This window comes from Pogoniulus pusillus, chromosome 14 (assembly GCF_015220805.1).
Source record: "Pogoniulus pusillus isolate bPogPus1 chromosome 14, bPogPus1.pri, whole genome shotgun sequence".
Lineage (NCBI taxonomy): Eukaryota > Metazoa > Chordata > Aves > Piciformes > Lybiidae > Pogoniulus > Pogoniulus pusillus.
The window spans coordinates 1,603,863-1,614,046 of record NC_087277.1 but is presented as its reverse complement, the minus strand read 5'-3'; positions in this window follow the sequence as shown (position 1 = coordinate 1,614,046).

The following is a 10,184-nucleotide window of genomic DNA, read 5'->3' as shown; positions in this document are numbered from 1 at the left end:
CAGCCACTCTGTCGCCAGCCTGTAGCACTGCTTGGGGTTGTTGTGGCCAAAGTGCAGAACCCTGCCCTTGGCCTTGTTCAGTCTCATCCCCTTGGCCTCTGCCCACCCATCCAGCCTGGCCAGGTCCCTCTGCAGGGCTCTGCTACCCTCCAACAGCTCCACAGCTGCTCCTAGCTTGGTGTCCTCTGCAAACTTACTGATGCTGGACTCAATGCCCTGCTCCAGATCATCAATAAAGACACTGAACAGGACGGGGCCCAGCACTGACCCCTGGGGGACTCGACTCGGCTACCACATCACCTACTGCTCTCAACGCAGCCAGGGCTCGCCTGCAGCAGCGCCTCCGTCACGGCCACCCTCAGCCTCGCCACGGAGCCCAGACGAGCTCCCTGCGGCCGCCACGGGCGTCTCAGACCGGCGGGCACCCGCAGACACCGGCAGCCTCCTGCAGCCCCCTGCAGCCCAAGGGCTTGGCCAGCACTGCTCAGCTCAGGGCTAATTTTGGTCTGGAGAACACAGCGGCGCTGGAAAGTGGCACAGTGTGCCAGGGATCAGAACCAGCAGCTGTCGGTGCGAAGGACACAGCAAAGACAACATACATGCAGGTCAAGAGGGGGGAAAGATTGACCTGGCCAGCCCAAGCCAGGTGTGCAGCCACCATAAAGGGTACCCAGGAGAGCACTGCCGAGAGTGGCATTGAAAAGCAGAGCTGCTGCACTGTGGGTGGGTAGATGGCAGATTAAACAGACATGCTCAGCAGTGGTTTTATCAGCTCGCCTGATACTTGCCTGACGTGGCTCCATCTGCTCTGGCAGGGGTATTTTTGTTAAGGCTTGGAAGCCTGAAAGAAATAGTATGAACTAGGGTGGGGTTTTTTTTGATGGCTTGAGAAATTTGGTTTCACAGTATCACAGTATCATCAGGGCTGGAAGAGACCTCACAGATCATCAAGTCCAACCCTTTAGCACAGAGCTCAAGGCCAGACCATGGCACCAAGTGCCACGTCCAGTCCTGCCTTGAACAGCTCCAGGGACGGCGACTCCACCACCTCCCCGGGCAGCCCATTCCAGTGTCCAATGACTCTCTCAGGGAAGAACTTTCTCCTCACCTCCAGCCTAAACCTCCCCTGGCACAGCCTGAGGCTGTGTCCTCTTGTTCTGGCGCTGGCCACCTGAGAGAAGAGAGCAACCTCCTCCTGGCCACAACCTCCCCTCAGGTAGTTGTAGACAGCAATAAGGTCACCCCTGAGCCTCCTCTTCTCCAGGCTAACCAATCCCAGCTCCCTCAGCCTCTCCTCGTAGGGCTGTGCTCAAGGCCTCTCCCCAGCCTCGTTGCCCTTCTCTGGACACGCTCAAGCATCTCAATGTCCCTCCTAAACTGGGGGGCCCAGAACTGAACACAGTACACAAGGTGAGGTCTAACCAGTGCAGAGTACAGGGGCAGAATTGAAGTTCATAGGATGACAGGCTCACAGAATGTCAGGGGTTGGAAGGGACCCAAAGAGGTCATCCAGTCCAACACCCCTGCCACAGCAGGACCACACAATCTAGCTCAGGCATCCTAATGGGCCTGGCAAGGCTCCAGAGAAGGAGACTCCACAACCTCTCTGGGCAGCCTGTGCCAGTGTTCTGTCACCTTTACAGTCAAGAAGTTGCCCCTTGTGTTGAGCTGAAACCTCCTGTGCTGCAGCTTCCATCCATTGCTCCTTGTCCTATCCCAGGGAGCAGTGAGCAGAGCCTGTCCCCTACTCCTGACCCCCAGCCCTCAGAGAGTTATAAACATTGATTGAATCCCCTCTCAGTCTTCTCTTCTCCAGACTAAACAGCCCCAGGTCGCTTCAGGCTCTCCTCATCTGGCAGTGCTCCAGTCCCCTCATCATCCTCAGCACCCTCTCCAGCAGATCTCTGTCCCACTTCAGCTGGGGAGCCCAAAACCGAATGCAGAAGTTTTGTCTGGGGAGAGGAAAATGTGTCTTTTTACACTTCAGTGTTTTCTGTTCTATATGTTCTCTGCTGAAAATGTCTCTCTTTAAATCATTGCACAGAAATCTCCTTCTACAACCCAAAGAAGACTCTGGAGCAGCTCTCCACGTAGGCTTGTGTTCAGCTTTGGAATACCTAAATGACTTGGGTTTATTCAGGAAAACTCTTAGGCACAGGCTAAAATCGACCTGAGCCTGCACCAGAGTTCACAGAGCTATTTGCAGATAAATCTGCTGAGGATTGTGAGCTCTCACCTCAAAGTTAGGCAAGAGGTGTCAGGGGCAGGGTTGCCCTTAGACCTGACCTCTTGCTAGCTGCATTAAGCGGTTGGTCTTCTAGATTTGGAGAGTGAAAAGCAGAAGATGTGAGGAGAGTTATGGAAATAGCTGCTGCTGCTGTTTGAAGATCCTGGTGATGAAAGTTAACACTCTCCAGGGCTCCAAGAGTCCCACGGGGCTTACATGCCCCGGAGCATGTGTGCTGCAGCAGGCAGCAACAGGGAGTCCCCAGCTGGGGAATCCACAACGGCCACAGGCGCCTCAGCCAAAAAGCCCAATGCAGGCTGCTGTCAGAAGCCACCCGAGGACTCTGTCCCCTGAAAGCCCTCTCATTTTGGAGCAGTCTGGCATTCCACGCTCCCTTACAGTGATGACTGTCCAAAATAAACAGGTTGAAGGGATTTTAGCTTTCCATCCTCGTGCAGCGACTGCCGACAGCCCTGAGCAGTGCTGAGGGCAGCACAGATTTTGCCCTGCTCATCCACCCTTTCCCCTTCTATTCAGTTGCTCTGATTCGTGTCCAACCTTTCTGCAGTGATCTCTGCAAGAGCAATGTGTTCTTTCTCAGTATGTAGATGACACAGGCAAGAGAGAGACTGGCAGATGTGATCCAGATTTCCTTTGCCTTCTGGTGCTCTGCCAGGCTGTGCTCCTCAGGTGTTGCACAAGCCAAAGCTGCCAACCTGATCACCTGAAGGCAATGGGAATGGTGTCACCAGTTTTAACAGGAACACAATTTTACTCACAGTGTTATTAATGGGCCACTGTCCATCACATTTGAAAGGTCCTGGCAGACTGGTGAAGCTCCTGCTGACTGGAAAAGGGCAAACATAAGGCCCAGTGTCAGGAAGGGAAAAAAGGATGACCCCAGGAACCACAGAGCAGTCAGACTCACCTCTGTGCCTGGCAAGATCATGGAGCTCACCCTCCTGAAGGCTCTGCTAAGGCAAATGGAAAACACAGCAGAGGTGAATGGTGGTACCCAGCAATGGCTTCACCAAGGGCAGATCATGCCTGAGAAATTTAGTGGCTTCTGATGATGAAGTCACAGCAACAGTGGACAAGGGAAGGGCAACTGACAGCATCTACCTGGACCTGAGTAAGGCATTCGACTCTGTCCCACAGCACATCCTGGTCACCAAGCTGGAAGCACACAGGCTGGGTGGGTGCAGCACTGCTGGGTGAGGAACTGGCTGGATGGTGGCAGGCAGAGAGTGGTGATCAACAGCACAGTGTCCATCTGGAGACAGTGCCAAGTGGCTCCCTCAGGGGTCAGTGCTGGCACCAGTGCTGTGTGACATCTTTGGCAGTGCCATGGACAGAGCAATCAGTGCACCTCTGCAGGTTTGCAGATGGCACCAAGCTGTGTGGCACAGTCGACTTGCTAGAGGGCAGGGATCCATCCAGAGGGACCTGCACAGGCTGCAGAGCTGTGCCCAGGCCAACCTCAGGGCATTCAACAGGGCCAAGTGTAAGGTCCTGCACCTGGGCCAGAGCAATCCCAAGCACAGCTCCAGGCTGGGTGGGGAATGGCTGAGAGCAGCCCTGAGGAACAGGCCCTGGGGGTCTGGGCTGATGCAAAGCTCCACAGGAGCCTGCAGTGAGAGTGCAGCCCAGACACAACCCTGTGCTGGGCTGCAGCAAGAGTAGTGTGGGCACAGGGCAAGGGAGGGGATTCTGCCCCTTGGCTCTGCTCTCCTCACACCCCACCTGCAGTCCTGGGGGCAGTTCTGGAGCCCCCAGCACAAGCAGGACATGGAAGTGTTGGAGGCAGTGCAGAGGAGGCCACCAAGATGCTGAGAGGGCTGCAGCAGCTCTGCTGTGAGGACAGGCTATGAGAGTTGGGGCTGTGCAGCCTGGAGAAGAGAAGGCTTGGAGGAGAGCTTGGAGTGGCCTTGCAGCATATGAAGGGGGCTATAGAAAGGCTGGGGAGGGACTACTGACAAGGTCTGGTAATGACAGGATGAGGAGGAATGGGTTTGATCTGGCAGAGGGGAGATTCAAACTGGATGTTAGGAAGAAGTTCTTTGCAGTGAGGGTGGTGAGACACTGGCACAGGCTGCCCAGGGAGGTGTTCAAGACCAGGTTGGATGAGACCTTGATCAGCCTGTTCAAGTGGGAGGTGTCCCTGCCTATGGCAGGGGGTAGGAACTGGCTGAGCTTTGAGGTCCCTTCCAACCTAAACCCTTCTATAGTTCTATGGTATTTGGGAGAGATCCTGAGGTATGGAAAGGGGCACCTGGAAGATCAGTGCTGCTATGAATCTAGGGTTCAGAGCCTCTGATTTAGAGCTCTTAAGCAGAGATAAGCTGATGGGGAGCTTCTTGCTGAACTCCAGAGCCAAGGCTGGTGAGGAGGGGTGAGGAAGGCTGCAGCCCTGTATGGTCAGCAGTGCTCGGGGTCGATTCCAGCACCGCAGCTGCACAGCAGTTCCACCCCCGTGCTGCTGCGTCAGGCCCACGTTAGCGCTGCTCTCAAATAACGCCAAGTCAGGCACCAGCCTCTCTGGCCAGCACACACCTGTGCTGCACCTCAGCTGGCCTGCCTGCACCAGCAGAGCTTGCAGGCTGCGGCACTATTTCTGACCACTGGCAACTGGTGCAGCAGCAGGAACCTCAGAGCCCAGAGGGTCTGTGAGCAGGGTGGTTGGATGCTCTGGGAGGGCTACGAGGATGCTGAATTGACTAAAGCACTGCCTGATGGGGAGAGGCTGAGAGCCCTGGGGCTGGTTAGTCAGGAGAGAAGACTGAAAGGGGATCTGAGCAATGTCCGTAAATATCTCAGGGCTGGGAGTCAGGAAGGAAGAGACAGGGACAGGCTCTGCTCACCTGTGCCCTGGGATAGGACAAGGAGCAAGGGATGGAAACTGCAGCACAGGAAGTTCCACCTTCGTTTAGCCAGGTTATTTAGCCTGGAGAAGAGGAGGCTCAGGGCAGAGCTCACTGCTGTCTACAACTCCCTGAAGGGAGGCTGTAGCCAGGTGGGGTTGGACTCTGCTGCCAGGCACCCAGCAACAGAAGAAGGGGACACAGCCTCAAGCTGTGCCAGGGGAGGTCTAGGCTGGATGTTAGGAAGAAGTTGTTGTCAGAGAGAGTGATTGGCATTGGAATGGGCTGCCCAGGGAGGTGGTGGAGTCTCTGTGGCTGGAGGTGTTGAAGCCAAGCCCGGCTGGGGCACTTAGTGCCATGGTCTGGTTGGTTGGGCAGGGCTGGGTGCTAGGTTGGTCTGGCTGAGCTTGGAGGTCTCCTCCAACCTGCTTGATTCTATGATTCTAACACGAGGAAGAGCTTCTTGACTGTAAGGGTGGCAGAGCACTGGCACAGGCTGCCCAGAGAGGTTGTGGAGTCTCCTTCTCTGAAGCCTTTCCAGTCCTGCCTGGATGTGTTCCTGTGCGACTTGCACTGGATTCTGTGGTGCTGCTCAGGCAGGGGGAGGTTGGATTCAAGGATTTATGAAGGTCCTTTCCAACCCTTAACATCCTGTGAGCCTGTAGACTCTGTGGACGAGGCTGGTGAGAGGCCTTGAGCACAAGCCCTACGAGGAGAGGCTTAGGGAGCTGGGGTTGTTTAGCCTGGAGAAGAGGAGGCTCAGGGGTGACCTTATTGCTGTCTACAACTACCTGAGGGGCGGTTGTAGCCAGGAGGAGGTTGCTCTCTTCTCTCAGGTGGCCAGCTCCAGAACAAGAGGACACAGCCTCAGGCTGCGCCAGGGGAAATTTCGGCTCGAGGTGAGGAGAAAGTTCTTCACTGAGAGAGTCATTGGACACTGGAATGGGCTGCCTGGGGAGGTGGTGGAGTCGTCGTCCCTGGGGCAGTTCAAGGCAAGGTTGGATGTGGCACTTGGTGCCATGGTCTAGCCTTGGGCACTGTGGTAAAGGGTTGGACTTGATGATCTGTGAGGTCTCTTCCAACCTTGGTGATACTGTGATACTGTGATACTGTGACACCAGGGATGCCTGGTGTCACCTCACAGGAGTCAAGTGCCTGCAGCCCACCATGAAAGTTCACCCAGTTAAGATCCCACCCAGGTAATTTCAGTACCTTGGAACAGTACTGAAATGAGTGATAGCTCTGACTATTCTGGGAAATGAAAGCAAATCACAAGCAGAGCAGTAGCAGCCACCACAGACCTGTTTGCCCAGTACAAAACTCCTCACACACCCTGTGCAAGCTATCTTCCATTCCATTTCTGATAGAGGGCAATGTTAGTACAGCTCATCTTGAGCTTCCTTGTCCTGCCCTCCTTTCTCACAGCTCACAAACGCTGCCCCGCCTGGCTCCTCACAGACGTGCAGCAAAGCTACTATTTCACTTGGAGTTCCCAGGGGCTGAAGTTTCCTCTCGTCCAGCACACCTCCACAGCAAGCTTATGGACTGTCTAACACTCACATAGCACTGCCTGTTTGTTTGCTTGCAAAAAAGGCAATGGTTTACCTGCTGGTTAGAGCTTTTGCAGTATACTCCTCAAGTGACAGTGGCAATTCTTCCCACAGTAGGATTCCTTTACCAGATGATGTGTTAGAAACCACAGAAGAGCCTGAAAATAGACACACAGACTGACAGAATGTTAGGGGCTGGAAGGGACCTTATAAAAATAGGCTCATAGACTCAACCAGGTTGGAAGAGACCTCCAAGCTCATCCAGTCCAACCTAGCACCCAGCCCTATCCAATCGGCCAGACTATGGCACTGAGTTTCCCCTCCCAAAATAGGCAGCAGAGCCAACAGCCCAACTGAAGTGCATTTCCATCAATGCATGCAGCATGGGAACAAGGAGGAGGAGCTGCGCTGCCAAACCTGGGCTGAAACCCTGGGCAGAAACAGAAGAAGGGGACACAGCCTCAAGCTGTGCCAGGGCAGGTCTAGGCTGGATGTTAGGAGGAAGTTGTTGTCAGAGAGAGTGATTGGCATTGGAATGGGCTGCCCAGGGAGGTGGTGGAGTCTCTGTGGCTGGAGGTGTTGAAGCCAAGCCTGGCTGGGGCACTTCGTGCCATGGTCTGGTTGGTTGGGCAGGGCTGGGTGCTGAGTTGGGCTGGCTGAGCTTGGAGCTCTCTTACAACCTGCTTGATTCTGTGATCTCTGCAGTGCCCTGTGCAGAGCCGCACCAGCACCGGGAGGTGCCCAGGGAGCCAGGGTCCCCGGGGTGCACACAATGTATCAGCTTGCTTGGGTATGTTATCTTGTTTCTGACAGAAGCAGCTCACTTAACCCGAGGTGAAGTGCATGAGCTGGGATAACCTGCAGCCCCCGGGAACACGACGCTTGCGTACGCGGCTGAGCCAGTGCTGGCCAGCTGCAGAGAGCAGAGGGCGTCCTGAGCACCCTGGTGCTTAATGTGCAAACTGCACTGCTGTCAGCTCCCCCCCGAAATAAAATCACAGGAGGAAATGTGTGCAAATATCTTACGATTGCACTTCAGAGCTATTTGCTCCCTTCTGGTGCTACCAACAGTCTGCACCCTGGAGTTTTCCTGTGCAGAAATGCAGTTTCCTTCACCATGGCAGCTGGGCAGCAAGCCCGTGTGGTATGAACATCTTCACCAGTGGCATGGATGAGGGGACAGAGTCTGCTCAGCAGGTTTGCTGCTGACACCAGGCTGGGAGGCTTGGCTGATAGAGCTGCAGGCTGCGCTGCTGTCCAGAGAGACCTGGACAGGCAGAGCTGGGCACAGAGGAACCGAATGAGCTTCAACAAGGACAAGGGCAGAGTCCTGCACCTGGGGAGGGATAACAAACTGCAGCAGCACAGGCTGGGAGGTGACTGCTGGAGAGCAGCTCTGTGCAGAGGGACCTGGCAGTGCTGGGGGAGAGCATCCATGGCACAGCAATGTGCCCTGGGGGCCAAGAGGCCAGTAGGGTCCTGGGGGGCATTAAGCAGAGTGTGTCCAGCAGATCAAGAGAGGTTCTCCTGCCCCTCTGCTCTGCCCTGGGGAGACCTCATCTTGAGTACTGCCTTCAGTTTTGGGCTACCCAGTTGAAGCGGGACAGAGATCTGCTGGAGAAGGTCCAGTGGAGGACTACCAGGATGATGAGGGGACTGGAGCATTGCCTGGTGAGGAGAGGCTGAGGGCCCTGGGGCTGCTTAGCCTGGAGAAGAGAAGACTGAGAGGAGATTGAATCAACGTCTATAACTCTCTGAGGGCTGGGGGGCGGGGGGGAGGGGGGACAGGCTCTGCTCACTGCTCCCTGGGATAGGACAAGCAGCAATGGATGGAAGCTGCAGCACAGGAGGTTCCAGCTCAACACAAGGGGCAACTTCTTTACTGGAAGGGTCCCAGAGGCCTGGCACAGGCTGCCCAGAGAGGCTGTGGAGTCTCTTTCTCTGTAGCCTTTCCAGGCCTGTCTGGATGTGTTGCTGTGTGCCCTGAGCTAGATTGTGTGGTCCTACTATGGCAGGGGGGTTGAACTGGATGATCTCTTTGGGTCCTTTCCAACCCCTGACATCCTGTGAGCCTGTCATCCTGTATGGCTGCCCCTCCTAGCCCCTTAGCAAGCCCTGTGGCACTGTGGCTGCCTTCACAGAGAGACCTTTTGCCTTGGCAGCCTGCACATCCCATTGGTGTTAATGTCATGCTGCTGGCATGATGGATTAGTCCAGACTTTGTGATCCCATAAGAGTTCCCAGGGAAACTGGGGTAGTGGAGGGAGCTCTGATACTTGATGTGCCCTTTGCTGAGCCAACACTGTGCTCAAGCTGCTGCATGTTCCTGCTGCTGTGATTACTTTTGCTTTGGACTTCTCCACGCTCACAGTTGGTTATTTTTACAGGGAGGTCACCTCTATGTAAATAAATGTATTTGAAGTGTCCTTATTTTCATCTTCAAGTTATTAATGACTGAGTGTGAGAAGTAAACCACACGAATGCATAAGAAGAGCCTGAAAAGGAATTCTACTGCCACAAGGCTGCAGCTAATAGAAACTCACATCCCATTTTACTGCTGTGTCCATGTATGGGTCACATCAGCTGGTCTGCTGGATTAGACACAGGGGTCATGTTGTCCTCTAATATTTCCCTGACACAAGTCAGCAAAGGAAGAGGCAAAAAGTGTCCTAATCTTGATTAGCAGAGGACTAGGATAATCCCAGCTGCTTTCAGCATTTCAATCTGTTGAAGCTCTGAAGTCTCACAGAATCACAGCACCATGCAGGTTGGCAAAGCCTCCCAGGACCACCAAGTCCAGCCTAGAACCCTACTCTACAAGGCTCACCTTAAACCATAGCCCTAAGCACCACAGCCAAACAACCCCGAAACACAGCCAGGCTGGGTGACTCCACCACCTCCCTGGGCAGCTCATTCCAGTCTCTGACCACTCTCTCTGTGAAAAACTCTTTCCTAATGTCCAATCTAACCTTCCCCAGCCTCAGCTTGAGGCCATTCCCCCTTCTTCTGTCTCCAGTTACCTGTGAGCAGAGCCCAGCAGCAGCCTCACCACAAAGTCTCTTCAGGTAGTTGTAGACAGCAATGATGCCACCCCTCAGCCTCCTCTTCCTCAAACTGAGGTCTCACCTTAGTACTCCTGCTCTTACTGACTGCTACAGAGCTTTTGCCAACATCTAGTAGCTGGGAGTGCTGCAGCTGAACCATCCATTGTGAGACACAACTTTAACTTCATATCACTTCTGAATGGGCTATATTTGAATTTCTCATCTGCCTCTTTCTCCTTGCACCACGGGAGGGAAAGGAAATCCACACCACACCTTTTCCATGATGTTGTTATCTGATGCATTTCTGTCACTTGTGTTTCTGTGCTTAAGCAGATTTTCCTATCTCCAGGCTAATCCAGCCTGGAAGTAAACTGTTGTCAAGTGAGTGAGTGCAATACCATGTTCGAGCAAGCTGCTTGTGTAGGCACTCCTGGCACTCCTGCTTCACACTTGGAGGCTTTTTCAGATCATAGAATAGAATCATAGAATCAACCAGGTTGGA